Source organism: Tyto alba, unplaced genomic scaffold (genome assembly GCF_018691265.1).
Source record: "Tyto alba isolate M040663 unplaced genomic scaffold, T.alba_DEE_v4.0 Super-Scaffold_1000006, whole genome shotgun sequence".
NCBI lineage: Eukaryota > Metazoa > Chordata > Aves > Strigiformes > Tytonidae > Tyto > Tyto alba.
In genome coordinates this window covers 5490537-5508840 of record NW_024881272.1, presented here as the reverse complement: position 1 = coordinate 5508840, position 18304 = coordinate 5490537, and the positions used below count along the sequence as shown (strand labels likewise).

At 46.0% G+C, this 18304-nt stretch overlaps 1 protein-coding gene across 5 annotated transcripts in view; it reads right to left on the bottom strand.

Annotated features, from left to right (window-relative positions):
• Positions 1-2623, bottom strand: part of SOAT1 (sterol O-acyltransferase 1) — a 29038-nt gene extending 26415 nt beyond the window's left edge. The window contains exon 1 of one of the 5 annotated variants that reach the window (XM_033004465.2): positions 2516-2623. The gene's annotated coding sequence lies outside the window, so the exon portion shown is untranslated. Of the gene's footprint in view, positions 1-1918; positions 2005-2499 lie in introns of those variants that run through there. The other 4 variants (XM_033004466.2, XM_033004469.2, XM_033004467.2 and 1 more) reach the window with 4 other exon arrangements.
• Between the last annotated feature and the right edge of the window lie 15681 nt (positions 2624-18304).

The following is an 18304-nucleotide window of genomic DNA, read 5'->3' as shown; positions in this document are numbered from 1 at the left end:
ATATTTTTTCCACCTTGGCACAAACTCTTAACTAGACATGTGTTTCATTGCTAGTGAACAGAATACATGCACCAGCACAGATGAGCTGTTAGAGACAGGCAAGGAAAATTCATGCTCTTACAGAAAAACTAAGAAGGCAGAACATCATTATTTAACAATGGATTTCCTCAGAATATTGAGGATGGCACTTCTGCAAAAGGGAAATAAGACTATGATCAGACATTTTCAGTACTCGGCTTCCTATGTTTATCCCTCTAGTAGAACAGTCTCCCATTCTCCTCTCAGCCATCACAGCATATAGGGGAAAAAAACCTTTTGTACCACCAAACAAGAACTCACTAATTCAATCACCAACACCATTTCTTGCAGCACTGTCTCTCTTGGCTCTCTCTGTCTCAAGAGATCACAGCCAGGTCTACATGCTATAAAACAAAGACCATAAAAATGACAAACTTCCCAGCTGGCTTTGTATAACACCTGATAGCTCACATTATCATAATTTACATAACGTAAAAAGCATTTATATGAAGAACTGAAGGAACCAGGCAAGAATATGGTAAGTCTTCCTACAGTAACTATGCTCACCGTCACAGAAAAGTAGCTGGCAGGACATATCCACTTCCTACCAGCCCTGTTACTGCTGCAACTCTCCTGAATAACCCTCTTGTCTTTAAACACATGAAGACATGACTCTTCCCACAAGGTTCCCAGTACAGATACAGCCGCATCATGTTAAGAGCAAAGGATCATTTTGCCCACCTGGGCCTTACAACTACGTGCTCATCCTGGACAGGCAAACATTTCAGTCTTTCTCCTCTTACACAAGGAAGATGCCTAAAACCCTATCAAAGGACAAGAATGGATCACTCTAATCATATGATAGGGTCTACAGAACAGCTGCCTTATAAATTCACGCACTGACAAGCTACTCCTTGGGCCACTAGCGAGCCTCTGTATTGCCTTCTGATCCAAGTTAAGCTGTTCTCGTGAGCCACATCTGTCCTGGAAGGTGCAGGTTTTCCAGCTCTAACAGAGGACCGCAAGTTTAGTTCCTTTTTCAATACAATTTTCATCTTCTTCAAGAGGTGAAGAAGGCACTCCTTCCTCTCTACTCCACAGTGCATACTGCAAGGCTAGCAGAAAAGAGTTAAAAGTAGCATTTCAGGATGGGGAAAGGAAAAATCATTATGTGGGAAGAAAAGAAAAAGTTAAAGCAATTAACTTAAGGAGTTGAATAACTCTTTAGTAACTGAATTCAGATAAGCTAAGTGATCACAGAAAAGCCTTTTTCACACTAAGACAAGAACCGTGCTAGGGAAAAATCTAGGAAAACAAACATTTTCCTAGTCTAGTTTCCATATGAAGAGAGGTACAACTACTGTACCTAAGCAACTATCGGCACATCAGTTCATAAAAGAGGGCATCAGGCCTGCCCTCTAATCTCTGCTAGAGCTAAATCAATCACGACACAATGCCAGGAAATCGCCAAAACGTTCACCATCCCCCTCAAAAAAGGAAATCGCTCCTCACAATTAATAAAGTCACTCCATTCACCCCACTCTGGGCACTTACAAGACATCCAGAACCACAAATGTGTCCCATTATCAGACTGCCCAACAGAAACTCCCTGATTTTACAGGCATGACTGCATTATGGTACTCGTAAAAGGTCTCAGAAACCTTGAGTTTCTCCATCTTCCCTTTCGAAACACAGGTAATTATAAGCGTGCCTTAGGAGAAAGACAACACCCTATACGAAGTACACCTTTGCATTTCAAAAGGCTTGGTAGCGCAGAGAGGGCACATCTTCCACCTCCAATACTGCTTATGCTTAATAATAACCTTATTGTTAATATATTTTTATTATAATAAATATAATTATTAATAATAAGGTTATTAATAACAATAACCTTCCGGACCTCCAAGGTTTTCCTCCCGCCCTTGGGCATTACAGTAACTACCAGACCCGGTGTGCTACATCCTCGGCATCCGCAGAATTCCTCACGAATCAGGCAGGTACCAAAACAAAGTTAAGGTCATTCCACAGCTCAACCGCAACGCGCAAAACACTCGTTAGGGAAAAAGATGGGGGGGGGGGGGGAAATAAAAAAAAAGACCGAAACCTGCAGATAACCATGGAAGCTGCTTAAAGCGCTGCCGGGGCTCTGAGCACACCCCAGAACCCAAAGTCAAGCTCCCTTCCCCACTAACTCCCTGGAAACAAGCGCGGAAGTGTTATCCGGCGGTGCCCGCTGCCAACCACGACACCCCCCCGCACCTCCCCCCACCCAAACCCCAGCCCTGAGGGCGCCCGGAGGCCTGCGGAGCGCTCCCCCCTCCCCGAGCCTCACGGCCCCGCGGCAGGGCTCCGGGCACAGCTTCCCCCCGCTCAGCAGCACCGCGCCGGGGCGAGGAGGAGGGGGGGGGGGGGGGCCGGCCGGGCCTCAAGCCGGCGGCGGGACGGAGCGGAGCGGAGCGGAGCCGGACCGGTCGCCCTCACCCCGCGGGAGCGTCACCTCAGGGCGACCGAGCCCGCAGCACCAGCAGCAGCCGCCACCGCCGCCTCCTCCGCGCGCGCGCGCGCCGACCGCCCCGCCGCCGCTTCCCGCCTCCGCCGCGCGCCCGCGGCTCGCGCACGTCACCGCGCAGAGGGGAGGGGGAGGGGGAAAGGAGAGAGAGGGGGGGGGGGGGGAGGGAGGAAGAGCGGCGGCACCGCCCATTGGCTGGGAGGCGTTCCGCGTGAGGGGGTGGGGCGGGGCCGCGGGGGCGGTGGGAAGCCGGGTGGGAGGCGGCACGTGAGGCGCACGTGGGGGACGCACATTTCCCCCCCCCCCCCCCCAATTTCCCGCCTTTCCCCCCCCCTCCCCCCCCCCCCCCCCGCCATCTCCCCCCCTTCCCCGAGTTTCCCGCCTTTCCCTATCAGGCGTCGTGGCGGGACGGGGCCGCTGGCCGCCACCTCATCCCGGTCCCCTTGAGGCGCAAAGCGAATCGGAGGGAGAGCTGACCCTCACCCCCCCCGGGAGCCCTGGGTTCGCTCAGTCAGCACCCACGGGCCGGCCGGCCCTCGCCCTGAGGGGGCAACCCCCCCACTTCTCCCTCAGAACAAGGAGAATTTATTTCAGGGAACCGGCAGGACACAGAAGTCAAGGCTGGGAGGCCCGATGGACCCGGTGGCTTTATCTGTCCTCGTCCTTGAGAAGGAAGGCCGAGTTGCTCAACAAGCGCTTCCCTCGGCGTCCGGGTACAAACACGCGTCCTCCCCAGCGAGGTTCTTCCAAACAGCTTTACAGGAGCAAGGGCAAATATTTTTACAGGGAAGTACAAATGGAATGCCTGCCAACTTGAGCAGCACTCCCTGTCGCCTGGGAAGAGGGGTTTTGTGTCGAGGGGCTGTTCACCCTCACAAGGTTTGCCGGGGGAGCCTGACCTGCAGCTCACTGGTTGGGGGGGAGCTGAGAAGGGGGCTGGCTGGTGAGGTCTCCTTCAGTCCCAACCTGTACTCCCGAGGGTCAAAATCTGGGCGAAAGGCTGGGGTTTGCACCCTCGCTTTTGTCTCCTTCCCCAAGCAGACGCAGGCTCGTGACGGATGGTGAGTCACAGCAACACGTCACCAGCCAACAAACTCTGGTAACCTCTCAGTAGCTGCATTTCACTGTGTAAATGGGAAAGTTTTCCCAAAGTCAGGAGAACTAAGCCACTAATTTCCTATTGGCAAGTACGTGTCTTTCCTTCTCCTCATGACTTCAGGGCTGTGCTATGCACGATACGTACCCAGCTGCACCTTGAAAGGTTGTCCCAAACCGAAGTACGAAGCTACAATGAGATATTAAAACATTTCTATCACATTTCACCTTACCAGACCCGTTAATGAAACAAATTTGGTTTGACCAAAACACACTTGAGTCACACTCTTTTAAATGTGTAACTCTGCTGGAACTATTCAGAAGTTGTCTTAAATAATCTGTGGGGACTCAGAGCTGAGCCACTGAGTGAAAAAGTCTGAAACAGATTCAGTTTGCAATGTGTGTTCACACTGTTATCCCAGCACCCATCTTTCATGGTGCTTAATAGGAAAACTGTTGTTAAAATTAAAAGATTAAAAAAAAAAAAAAAATCCTATCACTGCTGAAATGCAAATAGCTGCATGGGTGATAGCACCAGGAATTTTTACATAACTTTCCCCGTTCTTAAGAAGTCGATTTTAACACAATGCTGCTTAGAGATACTGTCAAGTGAGGCTATACACGATCGCTTGTGACCTGATGCTGAAAATGCTGTGCTAGCTGTTTACACTGAAGTGTCTTGCGGTGCCAGCATGGGCTGGGTGAGCAAGTCAAAAAGCAAAAAACAAAATTACCACATCCAAGACTTTCCAAAAGTTCAAAAAATTGATGATGAAACTGTTTCATCAAATTAGTAAAACCCTTACTCTAGGTGGCAGGAAAATGAGCTACCTTTAATAGAAGGAAAAGTGCACCTAACTTTCAGAGCTAGTCAGTTTGCTTTTCTTATTTTGCCTTAAAGAGGCTGTGGATAGGTGCCACCAGGTTTTTTTCGTACCTCTTGACAAATCTCCCCTGCCAAAGCAGCACAGCGGTGGCTCGCTCTTTCCCTAGCAGAGCTGTTTCACAGGCTACCTCCCCTTATGTTTAGAGGCTGTTTACCTGCAGCTCACCAAGGGTGAAAAGCGAAGCTCTTGTTACCTTTCTTCCCTTCTTTTACACAAGAAATTGGAAGAAGGCACCTCTGCTTCCTGCCACTGACACCCATTTTCTGCTTCTCTTCCCAGGTCCAAATTGCTGCGCTGTTTCATCATTTACTCTGCTTGTCACCACAGTGATTGCAATCTTGATTTTCTGGAGTGTTTTACAGTAATCCTACAGGTTGCGTTGCTCAACAATTGCCTAACCACGACTGTTCCTGAGCACTCCTGGCTGAATCACTGCGTGATCATTTCCATTTATTGACATGCGAACCTGTGGCCCTGAAACTCCAACTTTTTGTTTCAGCCTCACTTGCTCTCACCTACCCAGTGCCAGGCAGTACCTTGACTTCTGCAGCACTGCTTCCTTTCCCCTTCTTTCCCTTCCCGTTCCCCTAATAGAAGACACTGTCTGTTACTCTTCCATTCTTCCTGTCTGTCTGTCTTTCTCTGTTCCCCCCCCGCCCCAGGCTGTCTGCATAGCAAATTATAGTTACAATTGCACACATTACCTGCGGTCACTGTGGCTGGTGGCTGCAGACACTCTCCATGCAGTGGCCACTGGCCAAGCCTGCAATATGCCTATCACCTTGGGGAGGACATATAGAAAAGCCTCTGCTGTTAACGCATATGTGCTGCCCAGGGTGGACGATACACCCCACGGTGACTGGTGGGGCCTGGGCAGCCCAGGGGAGGCACTGGGGGGGCAGTGGCATGGCCCATACTGGCCACTGTTAGGGAGAGCTGGGGACAGCAGGGGAGGGCGAGCAGAGGGCTGGAGCTTTCACAAGTTCTCTGTAAAAATCTGTGGCTGGTCCCGTTCCTTCCTGTCATTTTTTGGCACTGCTGCAAACCAGATGTGATTAAGGCTGCCTACTTATAATTCGGTGTAACTCTGTTTTCTATTTTAAGATTTTTGGTGTCAGCCAGCCCGGGGAGTAAGCAGATGTGGCTGTCTCTGATGCCTGCATTTATTGACCAGAGAGATTAATTCCTCAATACTTCCACATATTTCAGTAAAGTGTAATATGTCCTATAATAAGCTGTCTAAAAGTATGGTTTGTAATTTTCCGATGCATGCAGAATAGCAACATCCTAATGCAGAAATGAAAGAGCTCCCTCAAGTGGTTAAAAATATTATTACAAGTTTTATTTAAATTCTTTCTAAAAAAAACAAAACAAAATTACAGTAATGTTAGATCTATAATGTAAAACCGCGTATAAATGTAGCAATGAATGATCTTCCTTTTTACATAACCATAAAAAATGGTGTGGATGTAAGACAGAGGCCAAAACTCAGTCAGGCAAGTGCTGCAGTTAAAAAAAAAATGTAAATTTAGGAAACTGTAGAGGACTTCAGCCTGATCGGATGATGCATGATTGAATTTTGGCAGGAAAACTGAAAACTAGCTCCAGCAGATATCACATTGTTAAGGATGCTTGAAGTGTTTATAAATCATAAAGATTGCTTTTTAAAAACTCCGGTTAAAGTTTTCACAGTTCCTTCTATCATCATGTCAAGATTTTGCATATAATTACCCTTTCTCCTCTTTACTTTTTGTGAGGCGTAGAGTTTTCAAAATATTTGGTGAAAGAGATTCATATCAGCAAACTTTGGAGAAAACACAGAAGCAGCAGGAAATAAACTCCAACTTCAGCGAGCAATTCTTCACTCAGTTAGTTTCCAAGCAATGAAGTTGCTAGTTTTGCTGGCAGATGAAATAGTCAGAAAGAAACAATCGCATCTCTCTCAGCAGAGGGCAGTGGTATCCCTACTCACACATCACATCATTTCTTGCTGCTGAACTGAAATCATCCTTTTAAAAAAAAAAAAAGTTACACCCTACTGCCAGCTGGCTGGTTGCTGCCGTCCTCTCCATCTCAGAAATTCAAGTGCTGAGCTTCTTGCCACGATGAGGAGGTGCAACAGCCAACCTAATTGCCGTGATTCCATTGCTGAAAAGGAAAACTTGCATTATTTTCTGAGGAGCAAATAATTTTTCCTTTCCCTAACATTTTGAAGTAATAGAATGAATCTTGCCAGCTGGGCTGGTGTAATAGCTGGATTTTTGTTTGTTTAAATTGAGAAGGTTACTCCTCCGGTATATTTAAAAAGGAGAAGATCCTTCTAATCTGGCTAAACATCAAATCATGAAGGGTATTGAATCTGTATAGTTATAACTACTATCTAACTCTGCTAAGCTGAACTGTGTTTTCTGGAACTGCTCTTTGCCCGCTGTGACATACCAGCTTTCTTTTTCTTTTAGGCTCAGAAACAACTTCACCTGGTTCCCAACCACATTATATATTAGCATCGTTCTCCTTGTGACACCAGCTCAAACCAATCTCAGATTTATTTTGCAGCTTATTCTGCTGCTTTATAAAATTGCATGAAAATATTGAACAGCCTCAATGAGAGTGTCTCTGAAGTTGTTTCAGCAGGAACACACGGCATTAAATGTGCATTCAGCCCTGGAAGGGTGACTTTGGAGAGATTAGTTCCAGAACAAACAGGTCTAGTTACTAGTATTGACTCTCTTGCTTATAAGGGCTTTCTAAATATTTTTGTGGAAACGCAGCACTGAACTTGGCCAGCATCTCCTTCCCGTTCCTACAGCAGCAACTGCACATATTCCTTGGGACTCCACAGATCGCCAGCTGTGTTACACAGCTGGGACCCTTCTCTGTGAAGGTAAGACACAGCAGCTGCAAGAGTAGACATTTTACACCTGGCTTAATGACTGCTTACTACTCTGTAGTAGTAATCTCTTCCGCTCCATATTTCATAAAAATATGCATCCTTTCTCTTTTTCCTAAGTAAATACAATAGTTTGCTATTGCTCTCCTGCTGTAGCTGCTAAGGTGCTTCGGTGGAGAAAAGTGTAAGCCAGTATTTTCTACCATTTTGTTGTTTCCCATTTACTTGTTACAGTATAAACGCACTGACTGCTGATGGACATGGAAGAGAATTAGTGCTTATGGAATGACTGGTCCAAGATGATTCCCAAGATGGTTGTTTGCAGGTAATCACACGGTCCTACCTATTCGGTACTTTGCAAAGATCAGGTTATGGGGACTAATAACTTTCTGTGTGCAGTAATCAACTTTTTCACCTTTCTAATGTCAGAAATTTCCACGGCTGTCTCCATTCCCCTGCTGTAGAAACAGAAACTTGTTCTTAGGGTGGGGCTCTCATACACAAGCTGTAATATATATATTTTTTGTAATCACTTAGACTGTCTTCAAAAATGACATTATGAGGCTGTGGGAAAGGTATCGGACTTGAAAGGTGTGGGGAAAAAAACAATGAGGTGCTATGGTGAGAATAGATCAGCCTCTTTAAGGGGGTACGAGATCCTTAGGGTCATCATCAAGTAGAGATCTTACAGAGAAATGTCATGTAGGTAGCCAGTGTGCTTGCAAGACACATGGGGAACGCCATGGAGAAGTTTGGGAGCACCAAAATGGCAGCTAGAATCATAATGCCAAAAATGGTTGATCTTTGTAATGAGAGACACCCAAAATATGAGGACCTGGAGAAAAATAATCCCCATCAAAACCAGGAAATGTTCCTCAGAGGAGAATGGAAGACTGACTCTCCACTGTAAACTAGACTCTCCACTGTAAACTAAGGAAGAAAACACATTTTCAGCATTCAGTGCCAGACAAATGTCTGATTTTCTACCTTGTTTTAATATCGACAAAGATAGATGACATCTACCGAAAGTCATCCCAAGCAGGAGACATTTCTAAATCTGCCCAGCCAGCTATTTGGCTGTTTCCATAGCAATGAGGCAGTGCATCCTGCTGCTCTCCCTTCTGCGAGAGCCCTTCCCAAGCTTGATATGAACCGACAACGCCATGCTTTTGTAGCCAAAATCTTCCCTCTTCTCTGCTCAGGGCCATTCCCATCTGTTCCTTTCTGCTTCTCCCTGATTTTGGAAACACCTGGATAGAGAACGAATCCATCCATGTGTTTGCTCTCTGCTGCAATGATTCAAGCCAAGGAGGGACCGCTGCTGGTTAAACAAGTTGAGGGACTGGAGAGGGCAGGGGCTTCCAACCTTCCTGCCTTGGAAAGAAGTTTTGGGTGATGGTAAGGGAGAACACTGTAGAGGCCAGAAGCATAAACAAAGCAGAAAGAAAGAAAATCCAGATTTCTGTCTAGTCTCCCAAAAGAATCGGACTGAAACTTGGCACCTCTGGCCATAGCAACAAGTAGAGCAGTAAAGAATGTACAGACTTGGTACAATGCAGTGCTTATTGAGGGAGATGACAGGCGTGAAGGAACACTTCCAAAACCCTGAATTCAGATAGATCTATGTCACAGCTGAGTCTCTGGCAGCTCTCAACAAAATTTCACTGAAAGTGAAAAAAATAAAAGTCAGAGTTACAAAGCTGAAAAATGAGCTTTTGCTATCAGCTGAGGACTAGCAAAAATGGGAGGCTATAATGGGACTACACTGGGAGGTGAAGCAATCTGCAGGGTTTACTGCAGTTGATCTGCACGGGGCTGAGTTGATGTGGTTACAAAAACATCTTTGTGCTCAGCACTATTCCGTTGTTGGCCTAGTGCCTTGAGGCTTACATGCTTTGGAAATACGGATGAGGAGATGAAAACTTGAGCTTGTTTAAAGGATTTAAATCTGAAGATGGCAGGCCCAGGAGAGGGATTCTGAGTTCAGGCATGCAGGTCATGCAAGAGAGGTCTTGTCTTCACTAGCAAGTTAATATGAAATACAGTAAAAGTGTTCCTGTTGGTTCAACCCTTGCCCACACAAAAAAATTCCCTCATTGCATAAAGTGGCTGGAGAAACATGAATTGACAAACCAACCAGAAAACAGGGTAAACCTGGAGCGAATTCACTTCATCCTTTACCACCGCCATTTCTCTACAGTAGGGACCCATGTTAGCACCATCAAAACAACCAGCAATGCTCACTCCCCACAATTTTTCCATTCGTGCTTTCCTCACTGACTGCTTGCTCCTCGATTCCTATTCGTGACCCTATTCACCCAGTTGCAAAAGTCTTCCAGAGCCTGGAACAACCATCACCCATCTTCAGCGCAGTAGTCTTTGTTTTATTATTTTGAAAATGTGTCTAATAAGACCTCATTTTCCCATTGCCTGCTGATCAGGCACCAAGTTATGGGAGAATCACTGGCGCAATGCTACTGTAGTCTATGATTTTAGGAGGAAAGATCCAGGCTGAAAGCTTTCTGGGGGCGTTCCAAGTAAGCTGTCATGAGAAGAGAATCCAACACGCAAGAAAGACCTCAGCACTGAGGGAAAATCAGAGGGTTTCATCTACTCAGAGGAAAAGTGTAGAACTATAAATGCTAACTCAGTAACTCCCCAGGAATGAGCATGTGCCATGCTGAGACTGAATGCATCATTAGCAAATCCCTGGGGCCAGATCTCTATTTCAGACTGCACAGTATAACAGCTCCAGGGAACATACAAAGGGAGGATGCTGATAATTTCACAGTTTCTGCTTCCCTGTGAGGCAGAAAATAGTAGTGCTCTGAAGCTCTTTTCCAGGAACACAGAAGTAATATTTTCCAGCGCCATCAAAAGCAGAGAAAGATAGGTGTGTTCTCTGCAAAGTGGGAGAAAGGGAAACAGAATAATCTGCTGCCATGGCTGCTAAAGGAGTCTCTCAGCTGATCAGGCAAGCTTTGTGGACTAAAGCTATAGAACTGGTCCCTTGCTGAAGATGCATTGGGGTGGGATGTGAATTTGTCTCAGGTAGACAGAAGTCTCAGAAGCACGTGGAGTCCACAGCGGATTCACGCCATATCAGCGTCTTCCCTAGCAGCACAGGTTATTAATGAGCCTAGTATGTCTGCCCTTTATCACAAGCAACCCATGGGAAAAACTTCCAAGACAGATGACTCAAGGTAATTTTGTAGTGTGACTACATCCTAAGAAGGAGTAGACAAAAAGGGAAAGGCAGACAGCCAGGCGGTCTCTAGCACGCTGAGGTCAAATTCCCCTTTCTGTCACTCTCGGGTATGAGAAAGTTGAGGACAACACAGAGAGGTAACAGACACACTCCCGCGTCTGCTGGCACAGACGGACAAGGCACCAGGCAGACTTAGACATACACTCGTGCGAGCACGGCGATATAATCTCCGACTATCAGGAAGAAGATGCCCGGGTTTCACTCCTAAATGTCTCAACTTCTCTGCATAGTTCGGATTGCACAGTAAATGCCTCAGCTGTATGAAATGCGCTGCCGGCTCTGGGGAGGTATTATTTCAGGTTGGCTGCAGCTGGGAGTACGTAGCATGACTTCAGGCCTCATTAGATGCACACTTGACAAGATTTCTGCACAAACATAAAGGGAAGAAAGGTTTTCTTAAGAAAACAAGGCTTATACAGTTGTCCTGTGTGTGAGGATGGGTGTGTATGTCTGTCTGTCTGCCCCAGCAGTCTTTTACATCTTTTACAGTAACTTTTGAACCTGTAGGCCAATTTTATGCAAATCAGACAGAGAGACAAAGGTGCCAAAAAACATTCAGTTCCTATGAGTTTTGTGAAAAATTCAGCCTAGTTAGAGGACAGAGTTTTAATTAATGCTCTGAATGGAGGAAACGTGCAGATGAACTCAACTTTTATTAGAGTAAGAATTTAAGTTGGCAGGGATCACTGGAGCTCATCTAGTCCAGTCTCCTAAGTCAAAGCACAGCCAGCTTCAAAGTTAGATGAGGCTGCTCAGGGCCTCATTCTGAAAACCTCCCAGGTGTCAGAGAATCCACTCTGGACCTCAGCTTCACAAAACAAATGTATCGAGCCCAACTCCTTTGGCTCTGCTGGTCAGGGAATTAATTTTCCCCTCTTTTAAAGAAGGTTTAGAAGTGGCAGCGGATGGTAAAGCCTGCAACAATCCATTTCACACCAGGCAGTCCACAGGTCTCTGCTTATGTTAAAAACATTTAACCAGCAGCTAGTTACTTTATTTTGGCATTCTGTGTTAGTTAATGATTACAAGTACAAAGGTCAGGCTCAGAGACACAAAGCTTTGTATATCTCATTGTTTGATTTACCAGAAGCTACAAGGGAAGGAGTGCTGCTCTATGTGAGTGGGAACTACAGGCTACATATCCAGCCTGACAAGCTAATGAGAACGAGTCATTCATTAACAGAAGACTTGCTGCTAGGCAAACACACACAGCTGGTATGGGAGAAGAATTTGGATGTGAAATGAGACAGTGTAGTTGTTTTTTTATAAGACATTTCCTACTTCAGCAAGTTTACAGTCTAAATAAAGACCACACAAAACACATTAGGAGCCTGATCAGAGGAAGATTTGGGCTTATGTCTTTTCTGAAAGGTTTGGTAATGAGCAGAGAGGCAGAATTTGCAAAGAGAATGGAAATATTTGCATGTTTAACAGAAGGAACAAGTTTTAAATTTAAGTGAGATTTCATTACAAATGTATATGCTGCTCTCTTGGGTAGCAGTCTATTCTGTGCATGCACACATGCGTGCGCGTTCACGGAAACATTTTACAAAAATGCGATGCCTTCTCCTGCTTCAGTTGTACAATTACATTTTTCTTTGGGTAGTTTCACACTACTGAGCATTTTTTTAAAGAAGTAACATTAAAGCTGGATGCTGAAAAGCGTGGATATTTAATACTATGTAACTGTGAGAAAGGAACACAATGTCATTTGAAAGATAAAGTAATCACGATTCTTGCATAATTAAATAAAAAACCTCCCAAGGAAGACTCTATCTGGACTTTGCAGAATGAAACAATAACAATATTTTACACCAAACCTGGACTTTTAAAAGTGATTTAATTATTTAGGACCATTGCATAAAGCATGACACCATTCACGGCCAGGGCATTTATCAAAGTGGTCCAGAGCAAGGCTGGATCACTGCCACCCTAAATTTATAACACAGAGCACCAACCCTGCAAGAAGTTGTACCCTCAGGCTTTCTTACAAGATCAAAGACTAAATTCAGAAGTGTGTGCAACTGAAAACAATACCAGCAGTGCAATCACAAAGAGATTAATTACTGTAACAAGGGCAACTTTGGAAGGCACAGTTTTCAGAATGATTTAGAAAAGGGAAGTGAGGGTGCCAGGAACTCACTGGCTGGCAAAATATTCTGAGCATGAGTGACAATGTGAGGAGGCAAGAAGATAGAGGTGAAGGAGGTATAGGGGGAAAGTAGCACATGAAGCAAAGAGCATGGAGAGGAAGCACTGCGAAGTCTGGAGTCTTGATGATCTTTTCCAATCTAAATGATTCTACGATTCTAATTCCATCTTATTTCAGCTGCATGTCTTAGAAATACAAAATAAGTCATCTGTTTTTGTTTTGTTTTGGTTTGGTTTGGTTTTTTTTGGCTAATGTATCCTTTATTTTGTTTTGGACTATCATGGTGGTTATTCTAATTCAAATACAGTACGATTGTCATCAGAGCAATCTAAGGTGGGATGAGGTTGGTCTCAGAGGCATTGATGGAGGCACTGCAGCATAGTATTGGCTCTGAAGCATTTGCTATCCCTTATCTAAATGTCAGCTTTCTGGCTACAAATCTCTCAGGGAGTGAAAACAGAAAACACGGGAAGAAAAGCTTCCATCTGCAAACTATAGAACCCCCTTGCTGTCCAACAAGCTAGTAAGTTTTCAAATTAGGAACCAAAAAAAATTAGGCTCTTAAACATGAATTAAGACAACCCAGGATCTCTGGTGGCAAAACACTCCTACTGACCCACCTGCAGACAAATGCCTAAAAGCCTGAATCATCACCAGCACTGTCGAGGGACCTCATATTACCTCAGCAAATGTACTTTATCAGTGATCACACTGTGCAAGCTGAGTACTAATTTGCAATTCCCAGCAGATGCAGAGACTTGTCATCATTTTTGTTTGGTAGAGGCAACATTTTCCACGGAAAAAGGCAAACAAACAACATTCTTAATGTCCTTATTAGCATACCCTTCAACAACTTTTTGTGCCTTAAACAGATTGCTTGGGGAAGGGCAATGCAGCTGTATGGCTTGCAGAAATATATCAGACAGGAAGACAATTACTGAAGAAGTCCTATAATCTGATTATTCTGTGTCTCCCCACCTCTGGCTTTACTCTGAAGGAGGCTGTGAAAAGGTTTTGGGTTATACCATGACGGGTGTAGTTCTTGCAAAACCTTAGCACAGTTAATGTGTTGCTGCTTACAGTTAATAAATATGGACACAAGGACCGGCCACGCAGTTACGATCCGTGAGGGTGGTTAGTTACACAATACACCTAACACAAAAACACAGGACCAAATAAAAGAAGAATCAGGATGCCTGAGATGCTGTTGTGAGCTGGCTGTCTCTACACACAGACACACTCATCTGTTCCACTACAACACCGTATACCCAGGCCCTTTCCTCCCTCCGCAGCACCCTTCGTTTGCTCACTCTCCTGGTAGGCATCTGTGTTTAGAAGAGTAGCTGGCAGTGCCAGAAGAGCTGTTTGAATGAGAATAATGCTGAAGCAGCACCAAAGAGATAACCAAAGGGTGGTTGCATGGAGGACAGGGTTGAGTCGGGTGGTGGGATGGATGCAGCATTTGCGGGAAGGGGTGCGTGTGGAGTTTTTGTTTTAACTCAGGTGGAAGAAAGAACAGCTATTAACGGGGGAAATTTCATCTGTCAAGGGCTGCACGTGAACCCTTCTGTGCTGTTGGGCAAAATCTCTTAGAAAACCGTACTTCCCCAGAAAGATTTTGTATTCACAGACTCTCATTGAACAGGCATGTGAGTACCCCAAGCTATCTTGCATGCACTGTACATAAATTCTACTTTAAATCAGAGTAATGATTCAAAGTAACTTTTAAGACAACACTGAAACACTACCCATTATGCCATGAAAGATCTGTGCAGACAGCAGATTTTAAGAGCTCTCAATCCGAGAAGAAAAGGTGAGTGCTTATACACGTTGCACCAAGAAACAACATTCTCCTTTGAAATGGCTCAGCACTTACAAGCTTTCAATGTTTATTGCAGAGTAACTAACTTTGTGTCACAAAGCCTTTATTAGATTTTTAAATGTTTCTTTCTTTCTCTCTCTTTTTTTTTTTTTTTAAAGTTTTTCCCCACAACCCCTCCATTAAGGCGGGGAGGTGGCTGCCTGGTTTCCAGGCGGGTGAAGTCAGGGGTGTTGCAGGGACGCGGGGCAGCAATGGCACGGGCCATCTAGTGGACATTACACATGGCTTTTGCAGACATCCCAGTCGAGTTACCGCTGTCCTGAGCTCCACGACTTGTTCTGGTATTGCAATAAAAGAATAAAAATCCTGACATGTTATGCACATGTATCCCTTACTTTTGAGAACTCTCCAAATGTGCCTCTGTTGTTCCAGGTAGTTAAGAAGTACCTTAACTAATATCATCCCTGTTCTAAATATCAGTCAGATGTTTAACACAAATCTGTTTCTCTGTATAGCTCAGATACACAGAAGGTATATGAGCTGGAAGAATAGCGAAGATTACTCCTAGAAATCATTTTCAAGCCACCAACAGAGTACTGCTAGTTATTTTTTCCTCAGTTACAAACAGAAATTGCCCAGCTGACTCAACACTTAGGCTCGGGAGTCTCCAATTTGTCCAGAGGCTTCTTCTGGCACAGAACCCTTACTTCAGGCAGATGACAGCAGTAGGCTCATGACATGTAATGCAGAGCACATAAGACTGCTCAGCCAGCAACTATTTGATTGTGTGATTTCTGGAGCACGCTGTGGATGTGGAGCAATGCATTGTCAGTGCTTAGAAGAAGCTTCAAGAAATGAATATATGGTGAATATTTAAAGTCAGTTCAGAAGCGTTTCTAGAAATATCACATTTCTCATCAGGCACATTACTGTAACCTCAATGCTGCCTTTGTTCCTTGGTCCTTTTTATCCCTTACTTGAACAGCTCATGAGATGGCAGACTGACTGGAAGCCCAAGATCGCCAGGAGGACACTAACTGATACTGATGGCTCATTAATGCATGGTGCCAGACCTCTTCAAAAGAAATTACCTTCTGAAAAACAACCTATTCCTGATACTTCATGAGGCTGATAACATCACAGCTGTTAATAATAAGTAGCACTGATACAGATTTTACCTCTTCAAAGCACTTTGTAATGTTTGCATGGTTAATAACCACAACACTCTGGAGTAAATACTTATTAGCCCCCGTTTTAACAATAAGGAATGATGTAGCTCAGTGTCATCGGTGACTCAGTAGCACAGAGTCATTTTCCGTTTGGGGAGTTTCTTCTTTATATCCCCATTGCTCTTCTAGCAGGCACTCTAGAGAGCGGTCACTAAGCAGGGCTTGGCATCCCCTGTTTATATGATACCATATAAACAATGTTGTTGAGAGGACCAAGTGGGGTATGGTCTGAGGGTATGGCTTGCTTAGCACACAACCAGCAATGGCTGGGGCACTGGTTTTGAAGCATTTTTAATGGGGTACAACACGATCTTAAAATACCATTACACAACAGTGAATGGTAACCATGCTGCAGCCCTGTTCTCCTTGCAACAGGCCTTTTTAGAAAGCTCCTGCCCGACTCCATCCTCAGTTAAGACGTGTCTGTGTGTCAGACAAGTTCCATGCAGTCTGACATTAATGCAACCCGCAGCAAGCTGCTGTATGCGCACAAGCTGCTGGTAGAGAGAATGAGGGATTTCATGAGATCTGAGGAATAAAAACAGTGTTTAAACCCACTTCTCCTTAGTGCACTTATGTATAATGGTCTCTTGACACTGGCATCTTCTTTTAAAATGCTAATGACCTTCCCCTAGATAGTTCTTTAGGATCTACGAGTAAAAGGCATTAAGGAAAGAAAAATAGTAGTTTTGTTGATTTTTAAAGAGTGGTTCTATCCTACATGGGAACTGCAAATGGCATGAGGGAGTTCTGTTTGTTGTCTCTACTGTCTTCAGAGAACATGTATTTTGTTTACAAGGCAAGCCATTTATAAATGCCAAACCCTGTAAATTCTCGCTGGAATGAGACCAGAAAATGTCTCTATGGCAGAATTTACCTGTGTGGGCCATTTCTGCACGAGACTGCCCATCCTGCAGAGGCACCCTCTGCTCATATACATGTAGTCATGCCCATACAAGGTCCTGGACTTGGCAATGAGTACCCCGTGCTACACCCCAGATGTTCCCAGCACTATTTTAGGAACTGTTTTGTTGTGTGTTATTAGCAAGTCTGTAATTCCTGATCTCCTCAATGTTCTTAATCCATTAATTTAGTGAGTGAAGGCATTTCTGACTCCACATGCTCCTCACTCCCATTCACATTCACTCCAGCCTGTGTCAGAGAACACACTGGCCCAGCTGGATGAGCCAACCCTACTTTAGGCAGAATTATTATTGCAGCAGGAAGGTGCATGTGACAGCATGGATCGCATTTTGGTAGCACCTCATGACCCTGGGAAGGTAGACTACAACCTCAGAATTCCTGTCACTAGGGATTTCATGCAAGAAAGCTGACTTTCACGGAGCTCAGAGAGCAGCTTCTCCTCACCCTCCCATGCCAGGACAGCACCAGGTTGTTGTGGCTCCTTGGAAGCTGGCTGGCTCTGAGTGTTACCAAGCCAATTTGTCACTGGCACGTCAGTTCTCAGTGAGGGCACCTGAGATGAACAGCATTGTGGCTCATCCACAATGAAGCGGTATCGCCACAGCATTGCTGAAAATAGTAGCTAGCATGGAAAGCGAAATACTTCCAAGTGCCTCGGTCCTCTAAACTGCAACAAGCGCCATTATCTCTCAGGATGCAACCTCCGCCCTTCTGTTTTGGATTGCAGAGCCTTATTCTAATATTACAGAAGCTGAAAGAAGGCAGTTTACCAATTAGTGACAGAACAGAGCGCACGTGCAGCCGCCCGATGACAAGACGCTGCTGCCAACCACGCCTGGCCACCAACGTGCCTGGCGTTATTCACACAGCAGTGCCTTCCTCTTCCTCCACACCCTTGGCCAGGAGAGCAGGTCCCAGCGGGAGCCTGGCGAGTTTGCCCGGGGCCTGGTGAGCCACGGAGGAGGATGAGGAGGAGGAGGATGAGGAGGAGGAGATGTGCAGGGCTCGGGCCAGGCCCACCGCCGCGCCCTCCCGCTGCCAGGTACACCGCCCTGGCTTCACACCTCACGCCTGCTTGGGTTTCTAGGTGAACCCGCCCGGCTTTAGCCTGCAAGGAAAGCGCGTTCATGGGGCCGGGGCTCAGCTTCGCCACGAGTGGAGCTGCGTGGGGCCCGTGGCCGCGGCCTTCGGCCCGGCCACCCGCGCCTGGCCCCAAGTCGTGGCCGAGACGGGAGGACCCTCCGCGGGCGCGATGCGGCAAGTAACCCGGGGATTCGGGGTGTGCGTGTGCGTGTGTGCGTGTGCGCCTCGCTCCTCTCGTCCCTCGAAGCGCCCGCCCCCGCCCGGGTGTCCGTGGGTGCGTGGGCGGGGTGGGTGCGTGGGCGGCCTCCCTCGGAGGACCGGAGGTGGCTGCGGGAGCCGCTCTGCCCCCTCTCTCCCGGCGCTCTGTGGTTTAAGATGGCGGCGGGGGCTGAGGGGGCGAGTCCGTGAGCGCCAGGCCGGAGCGCCG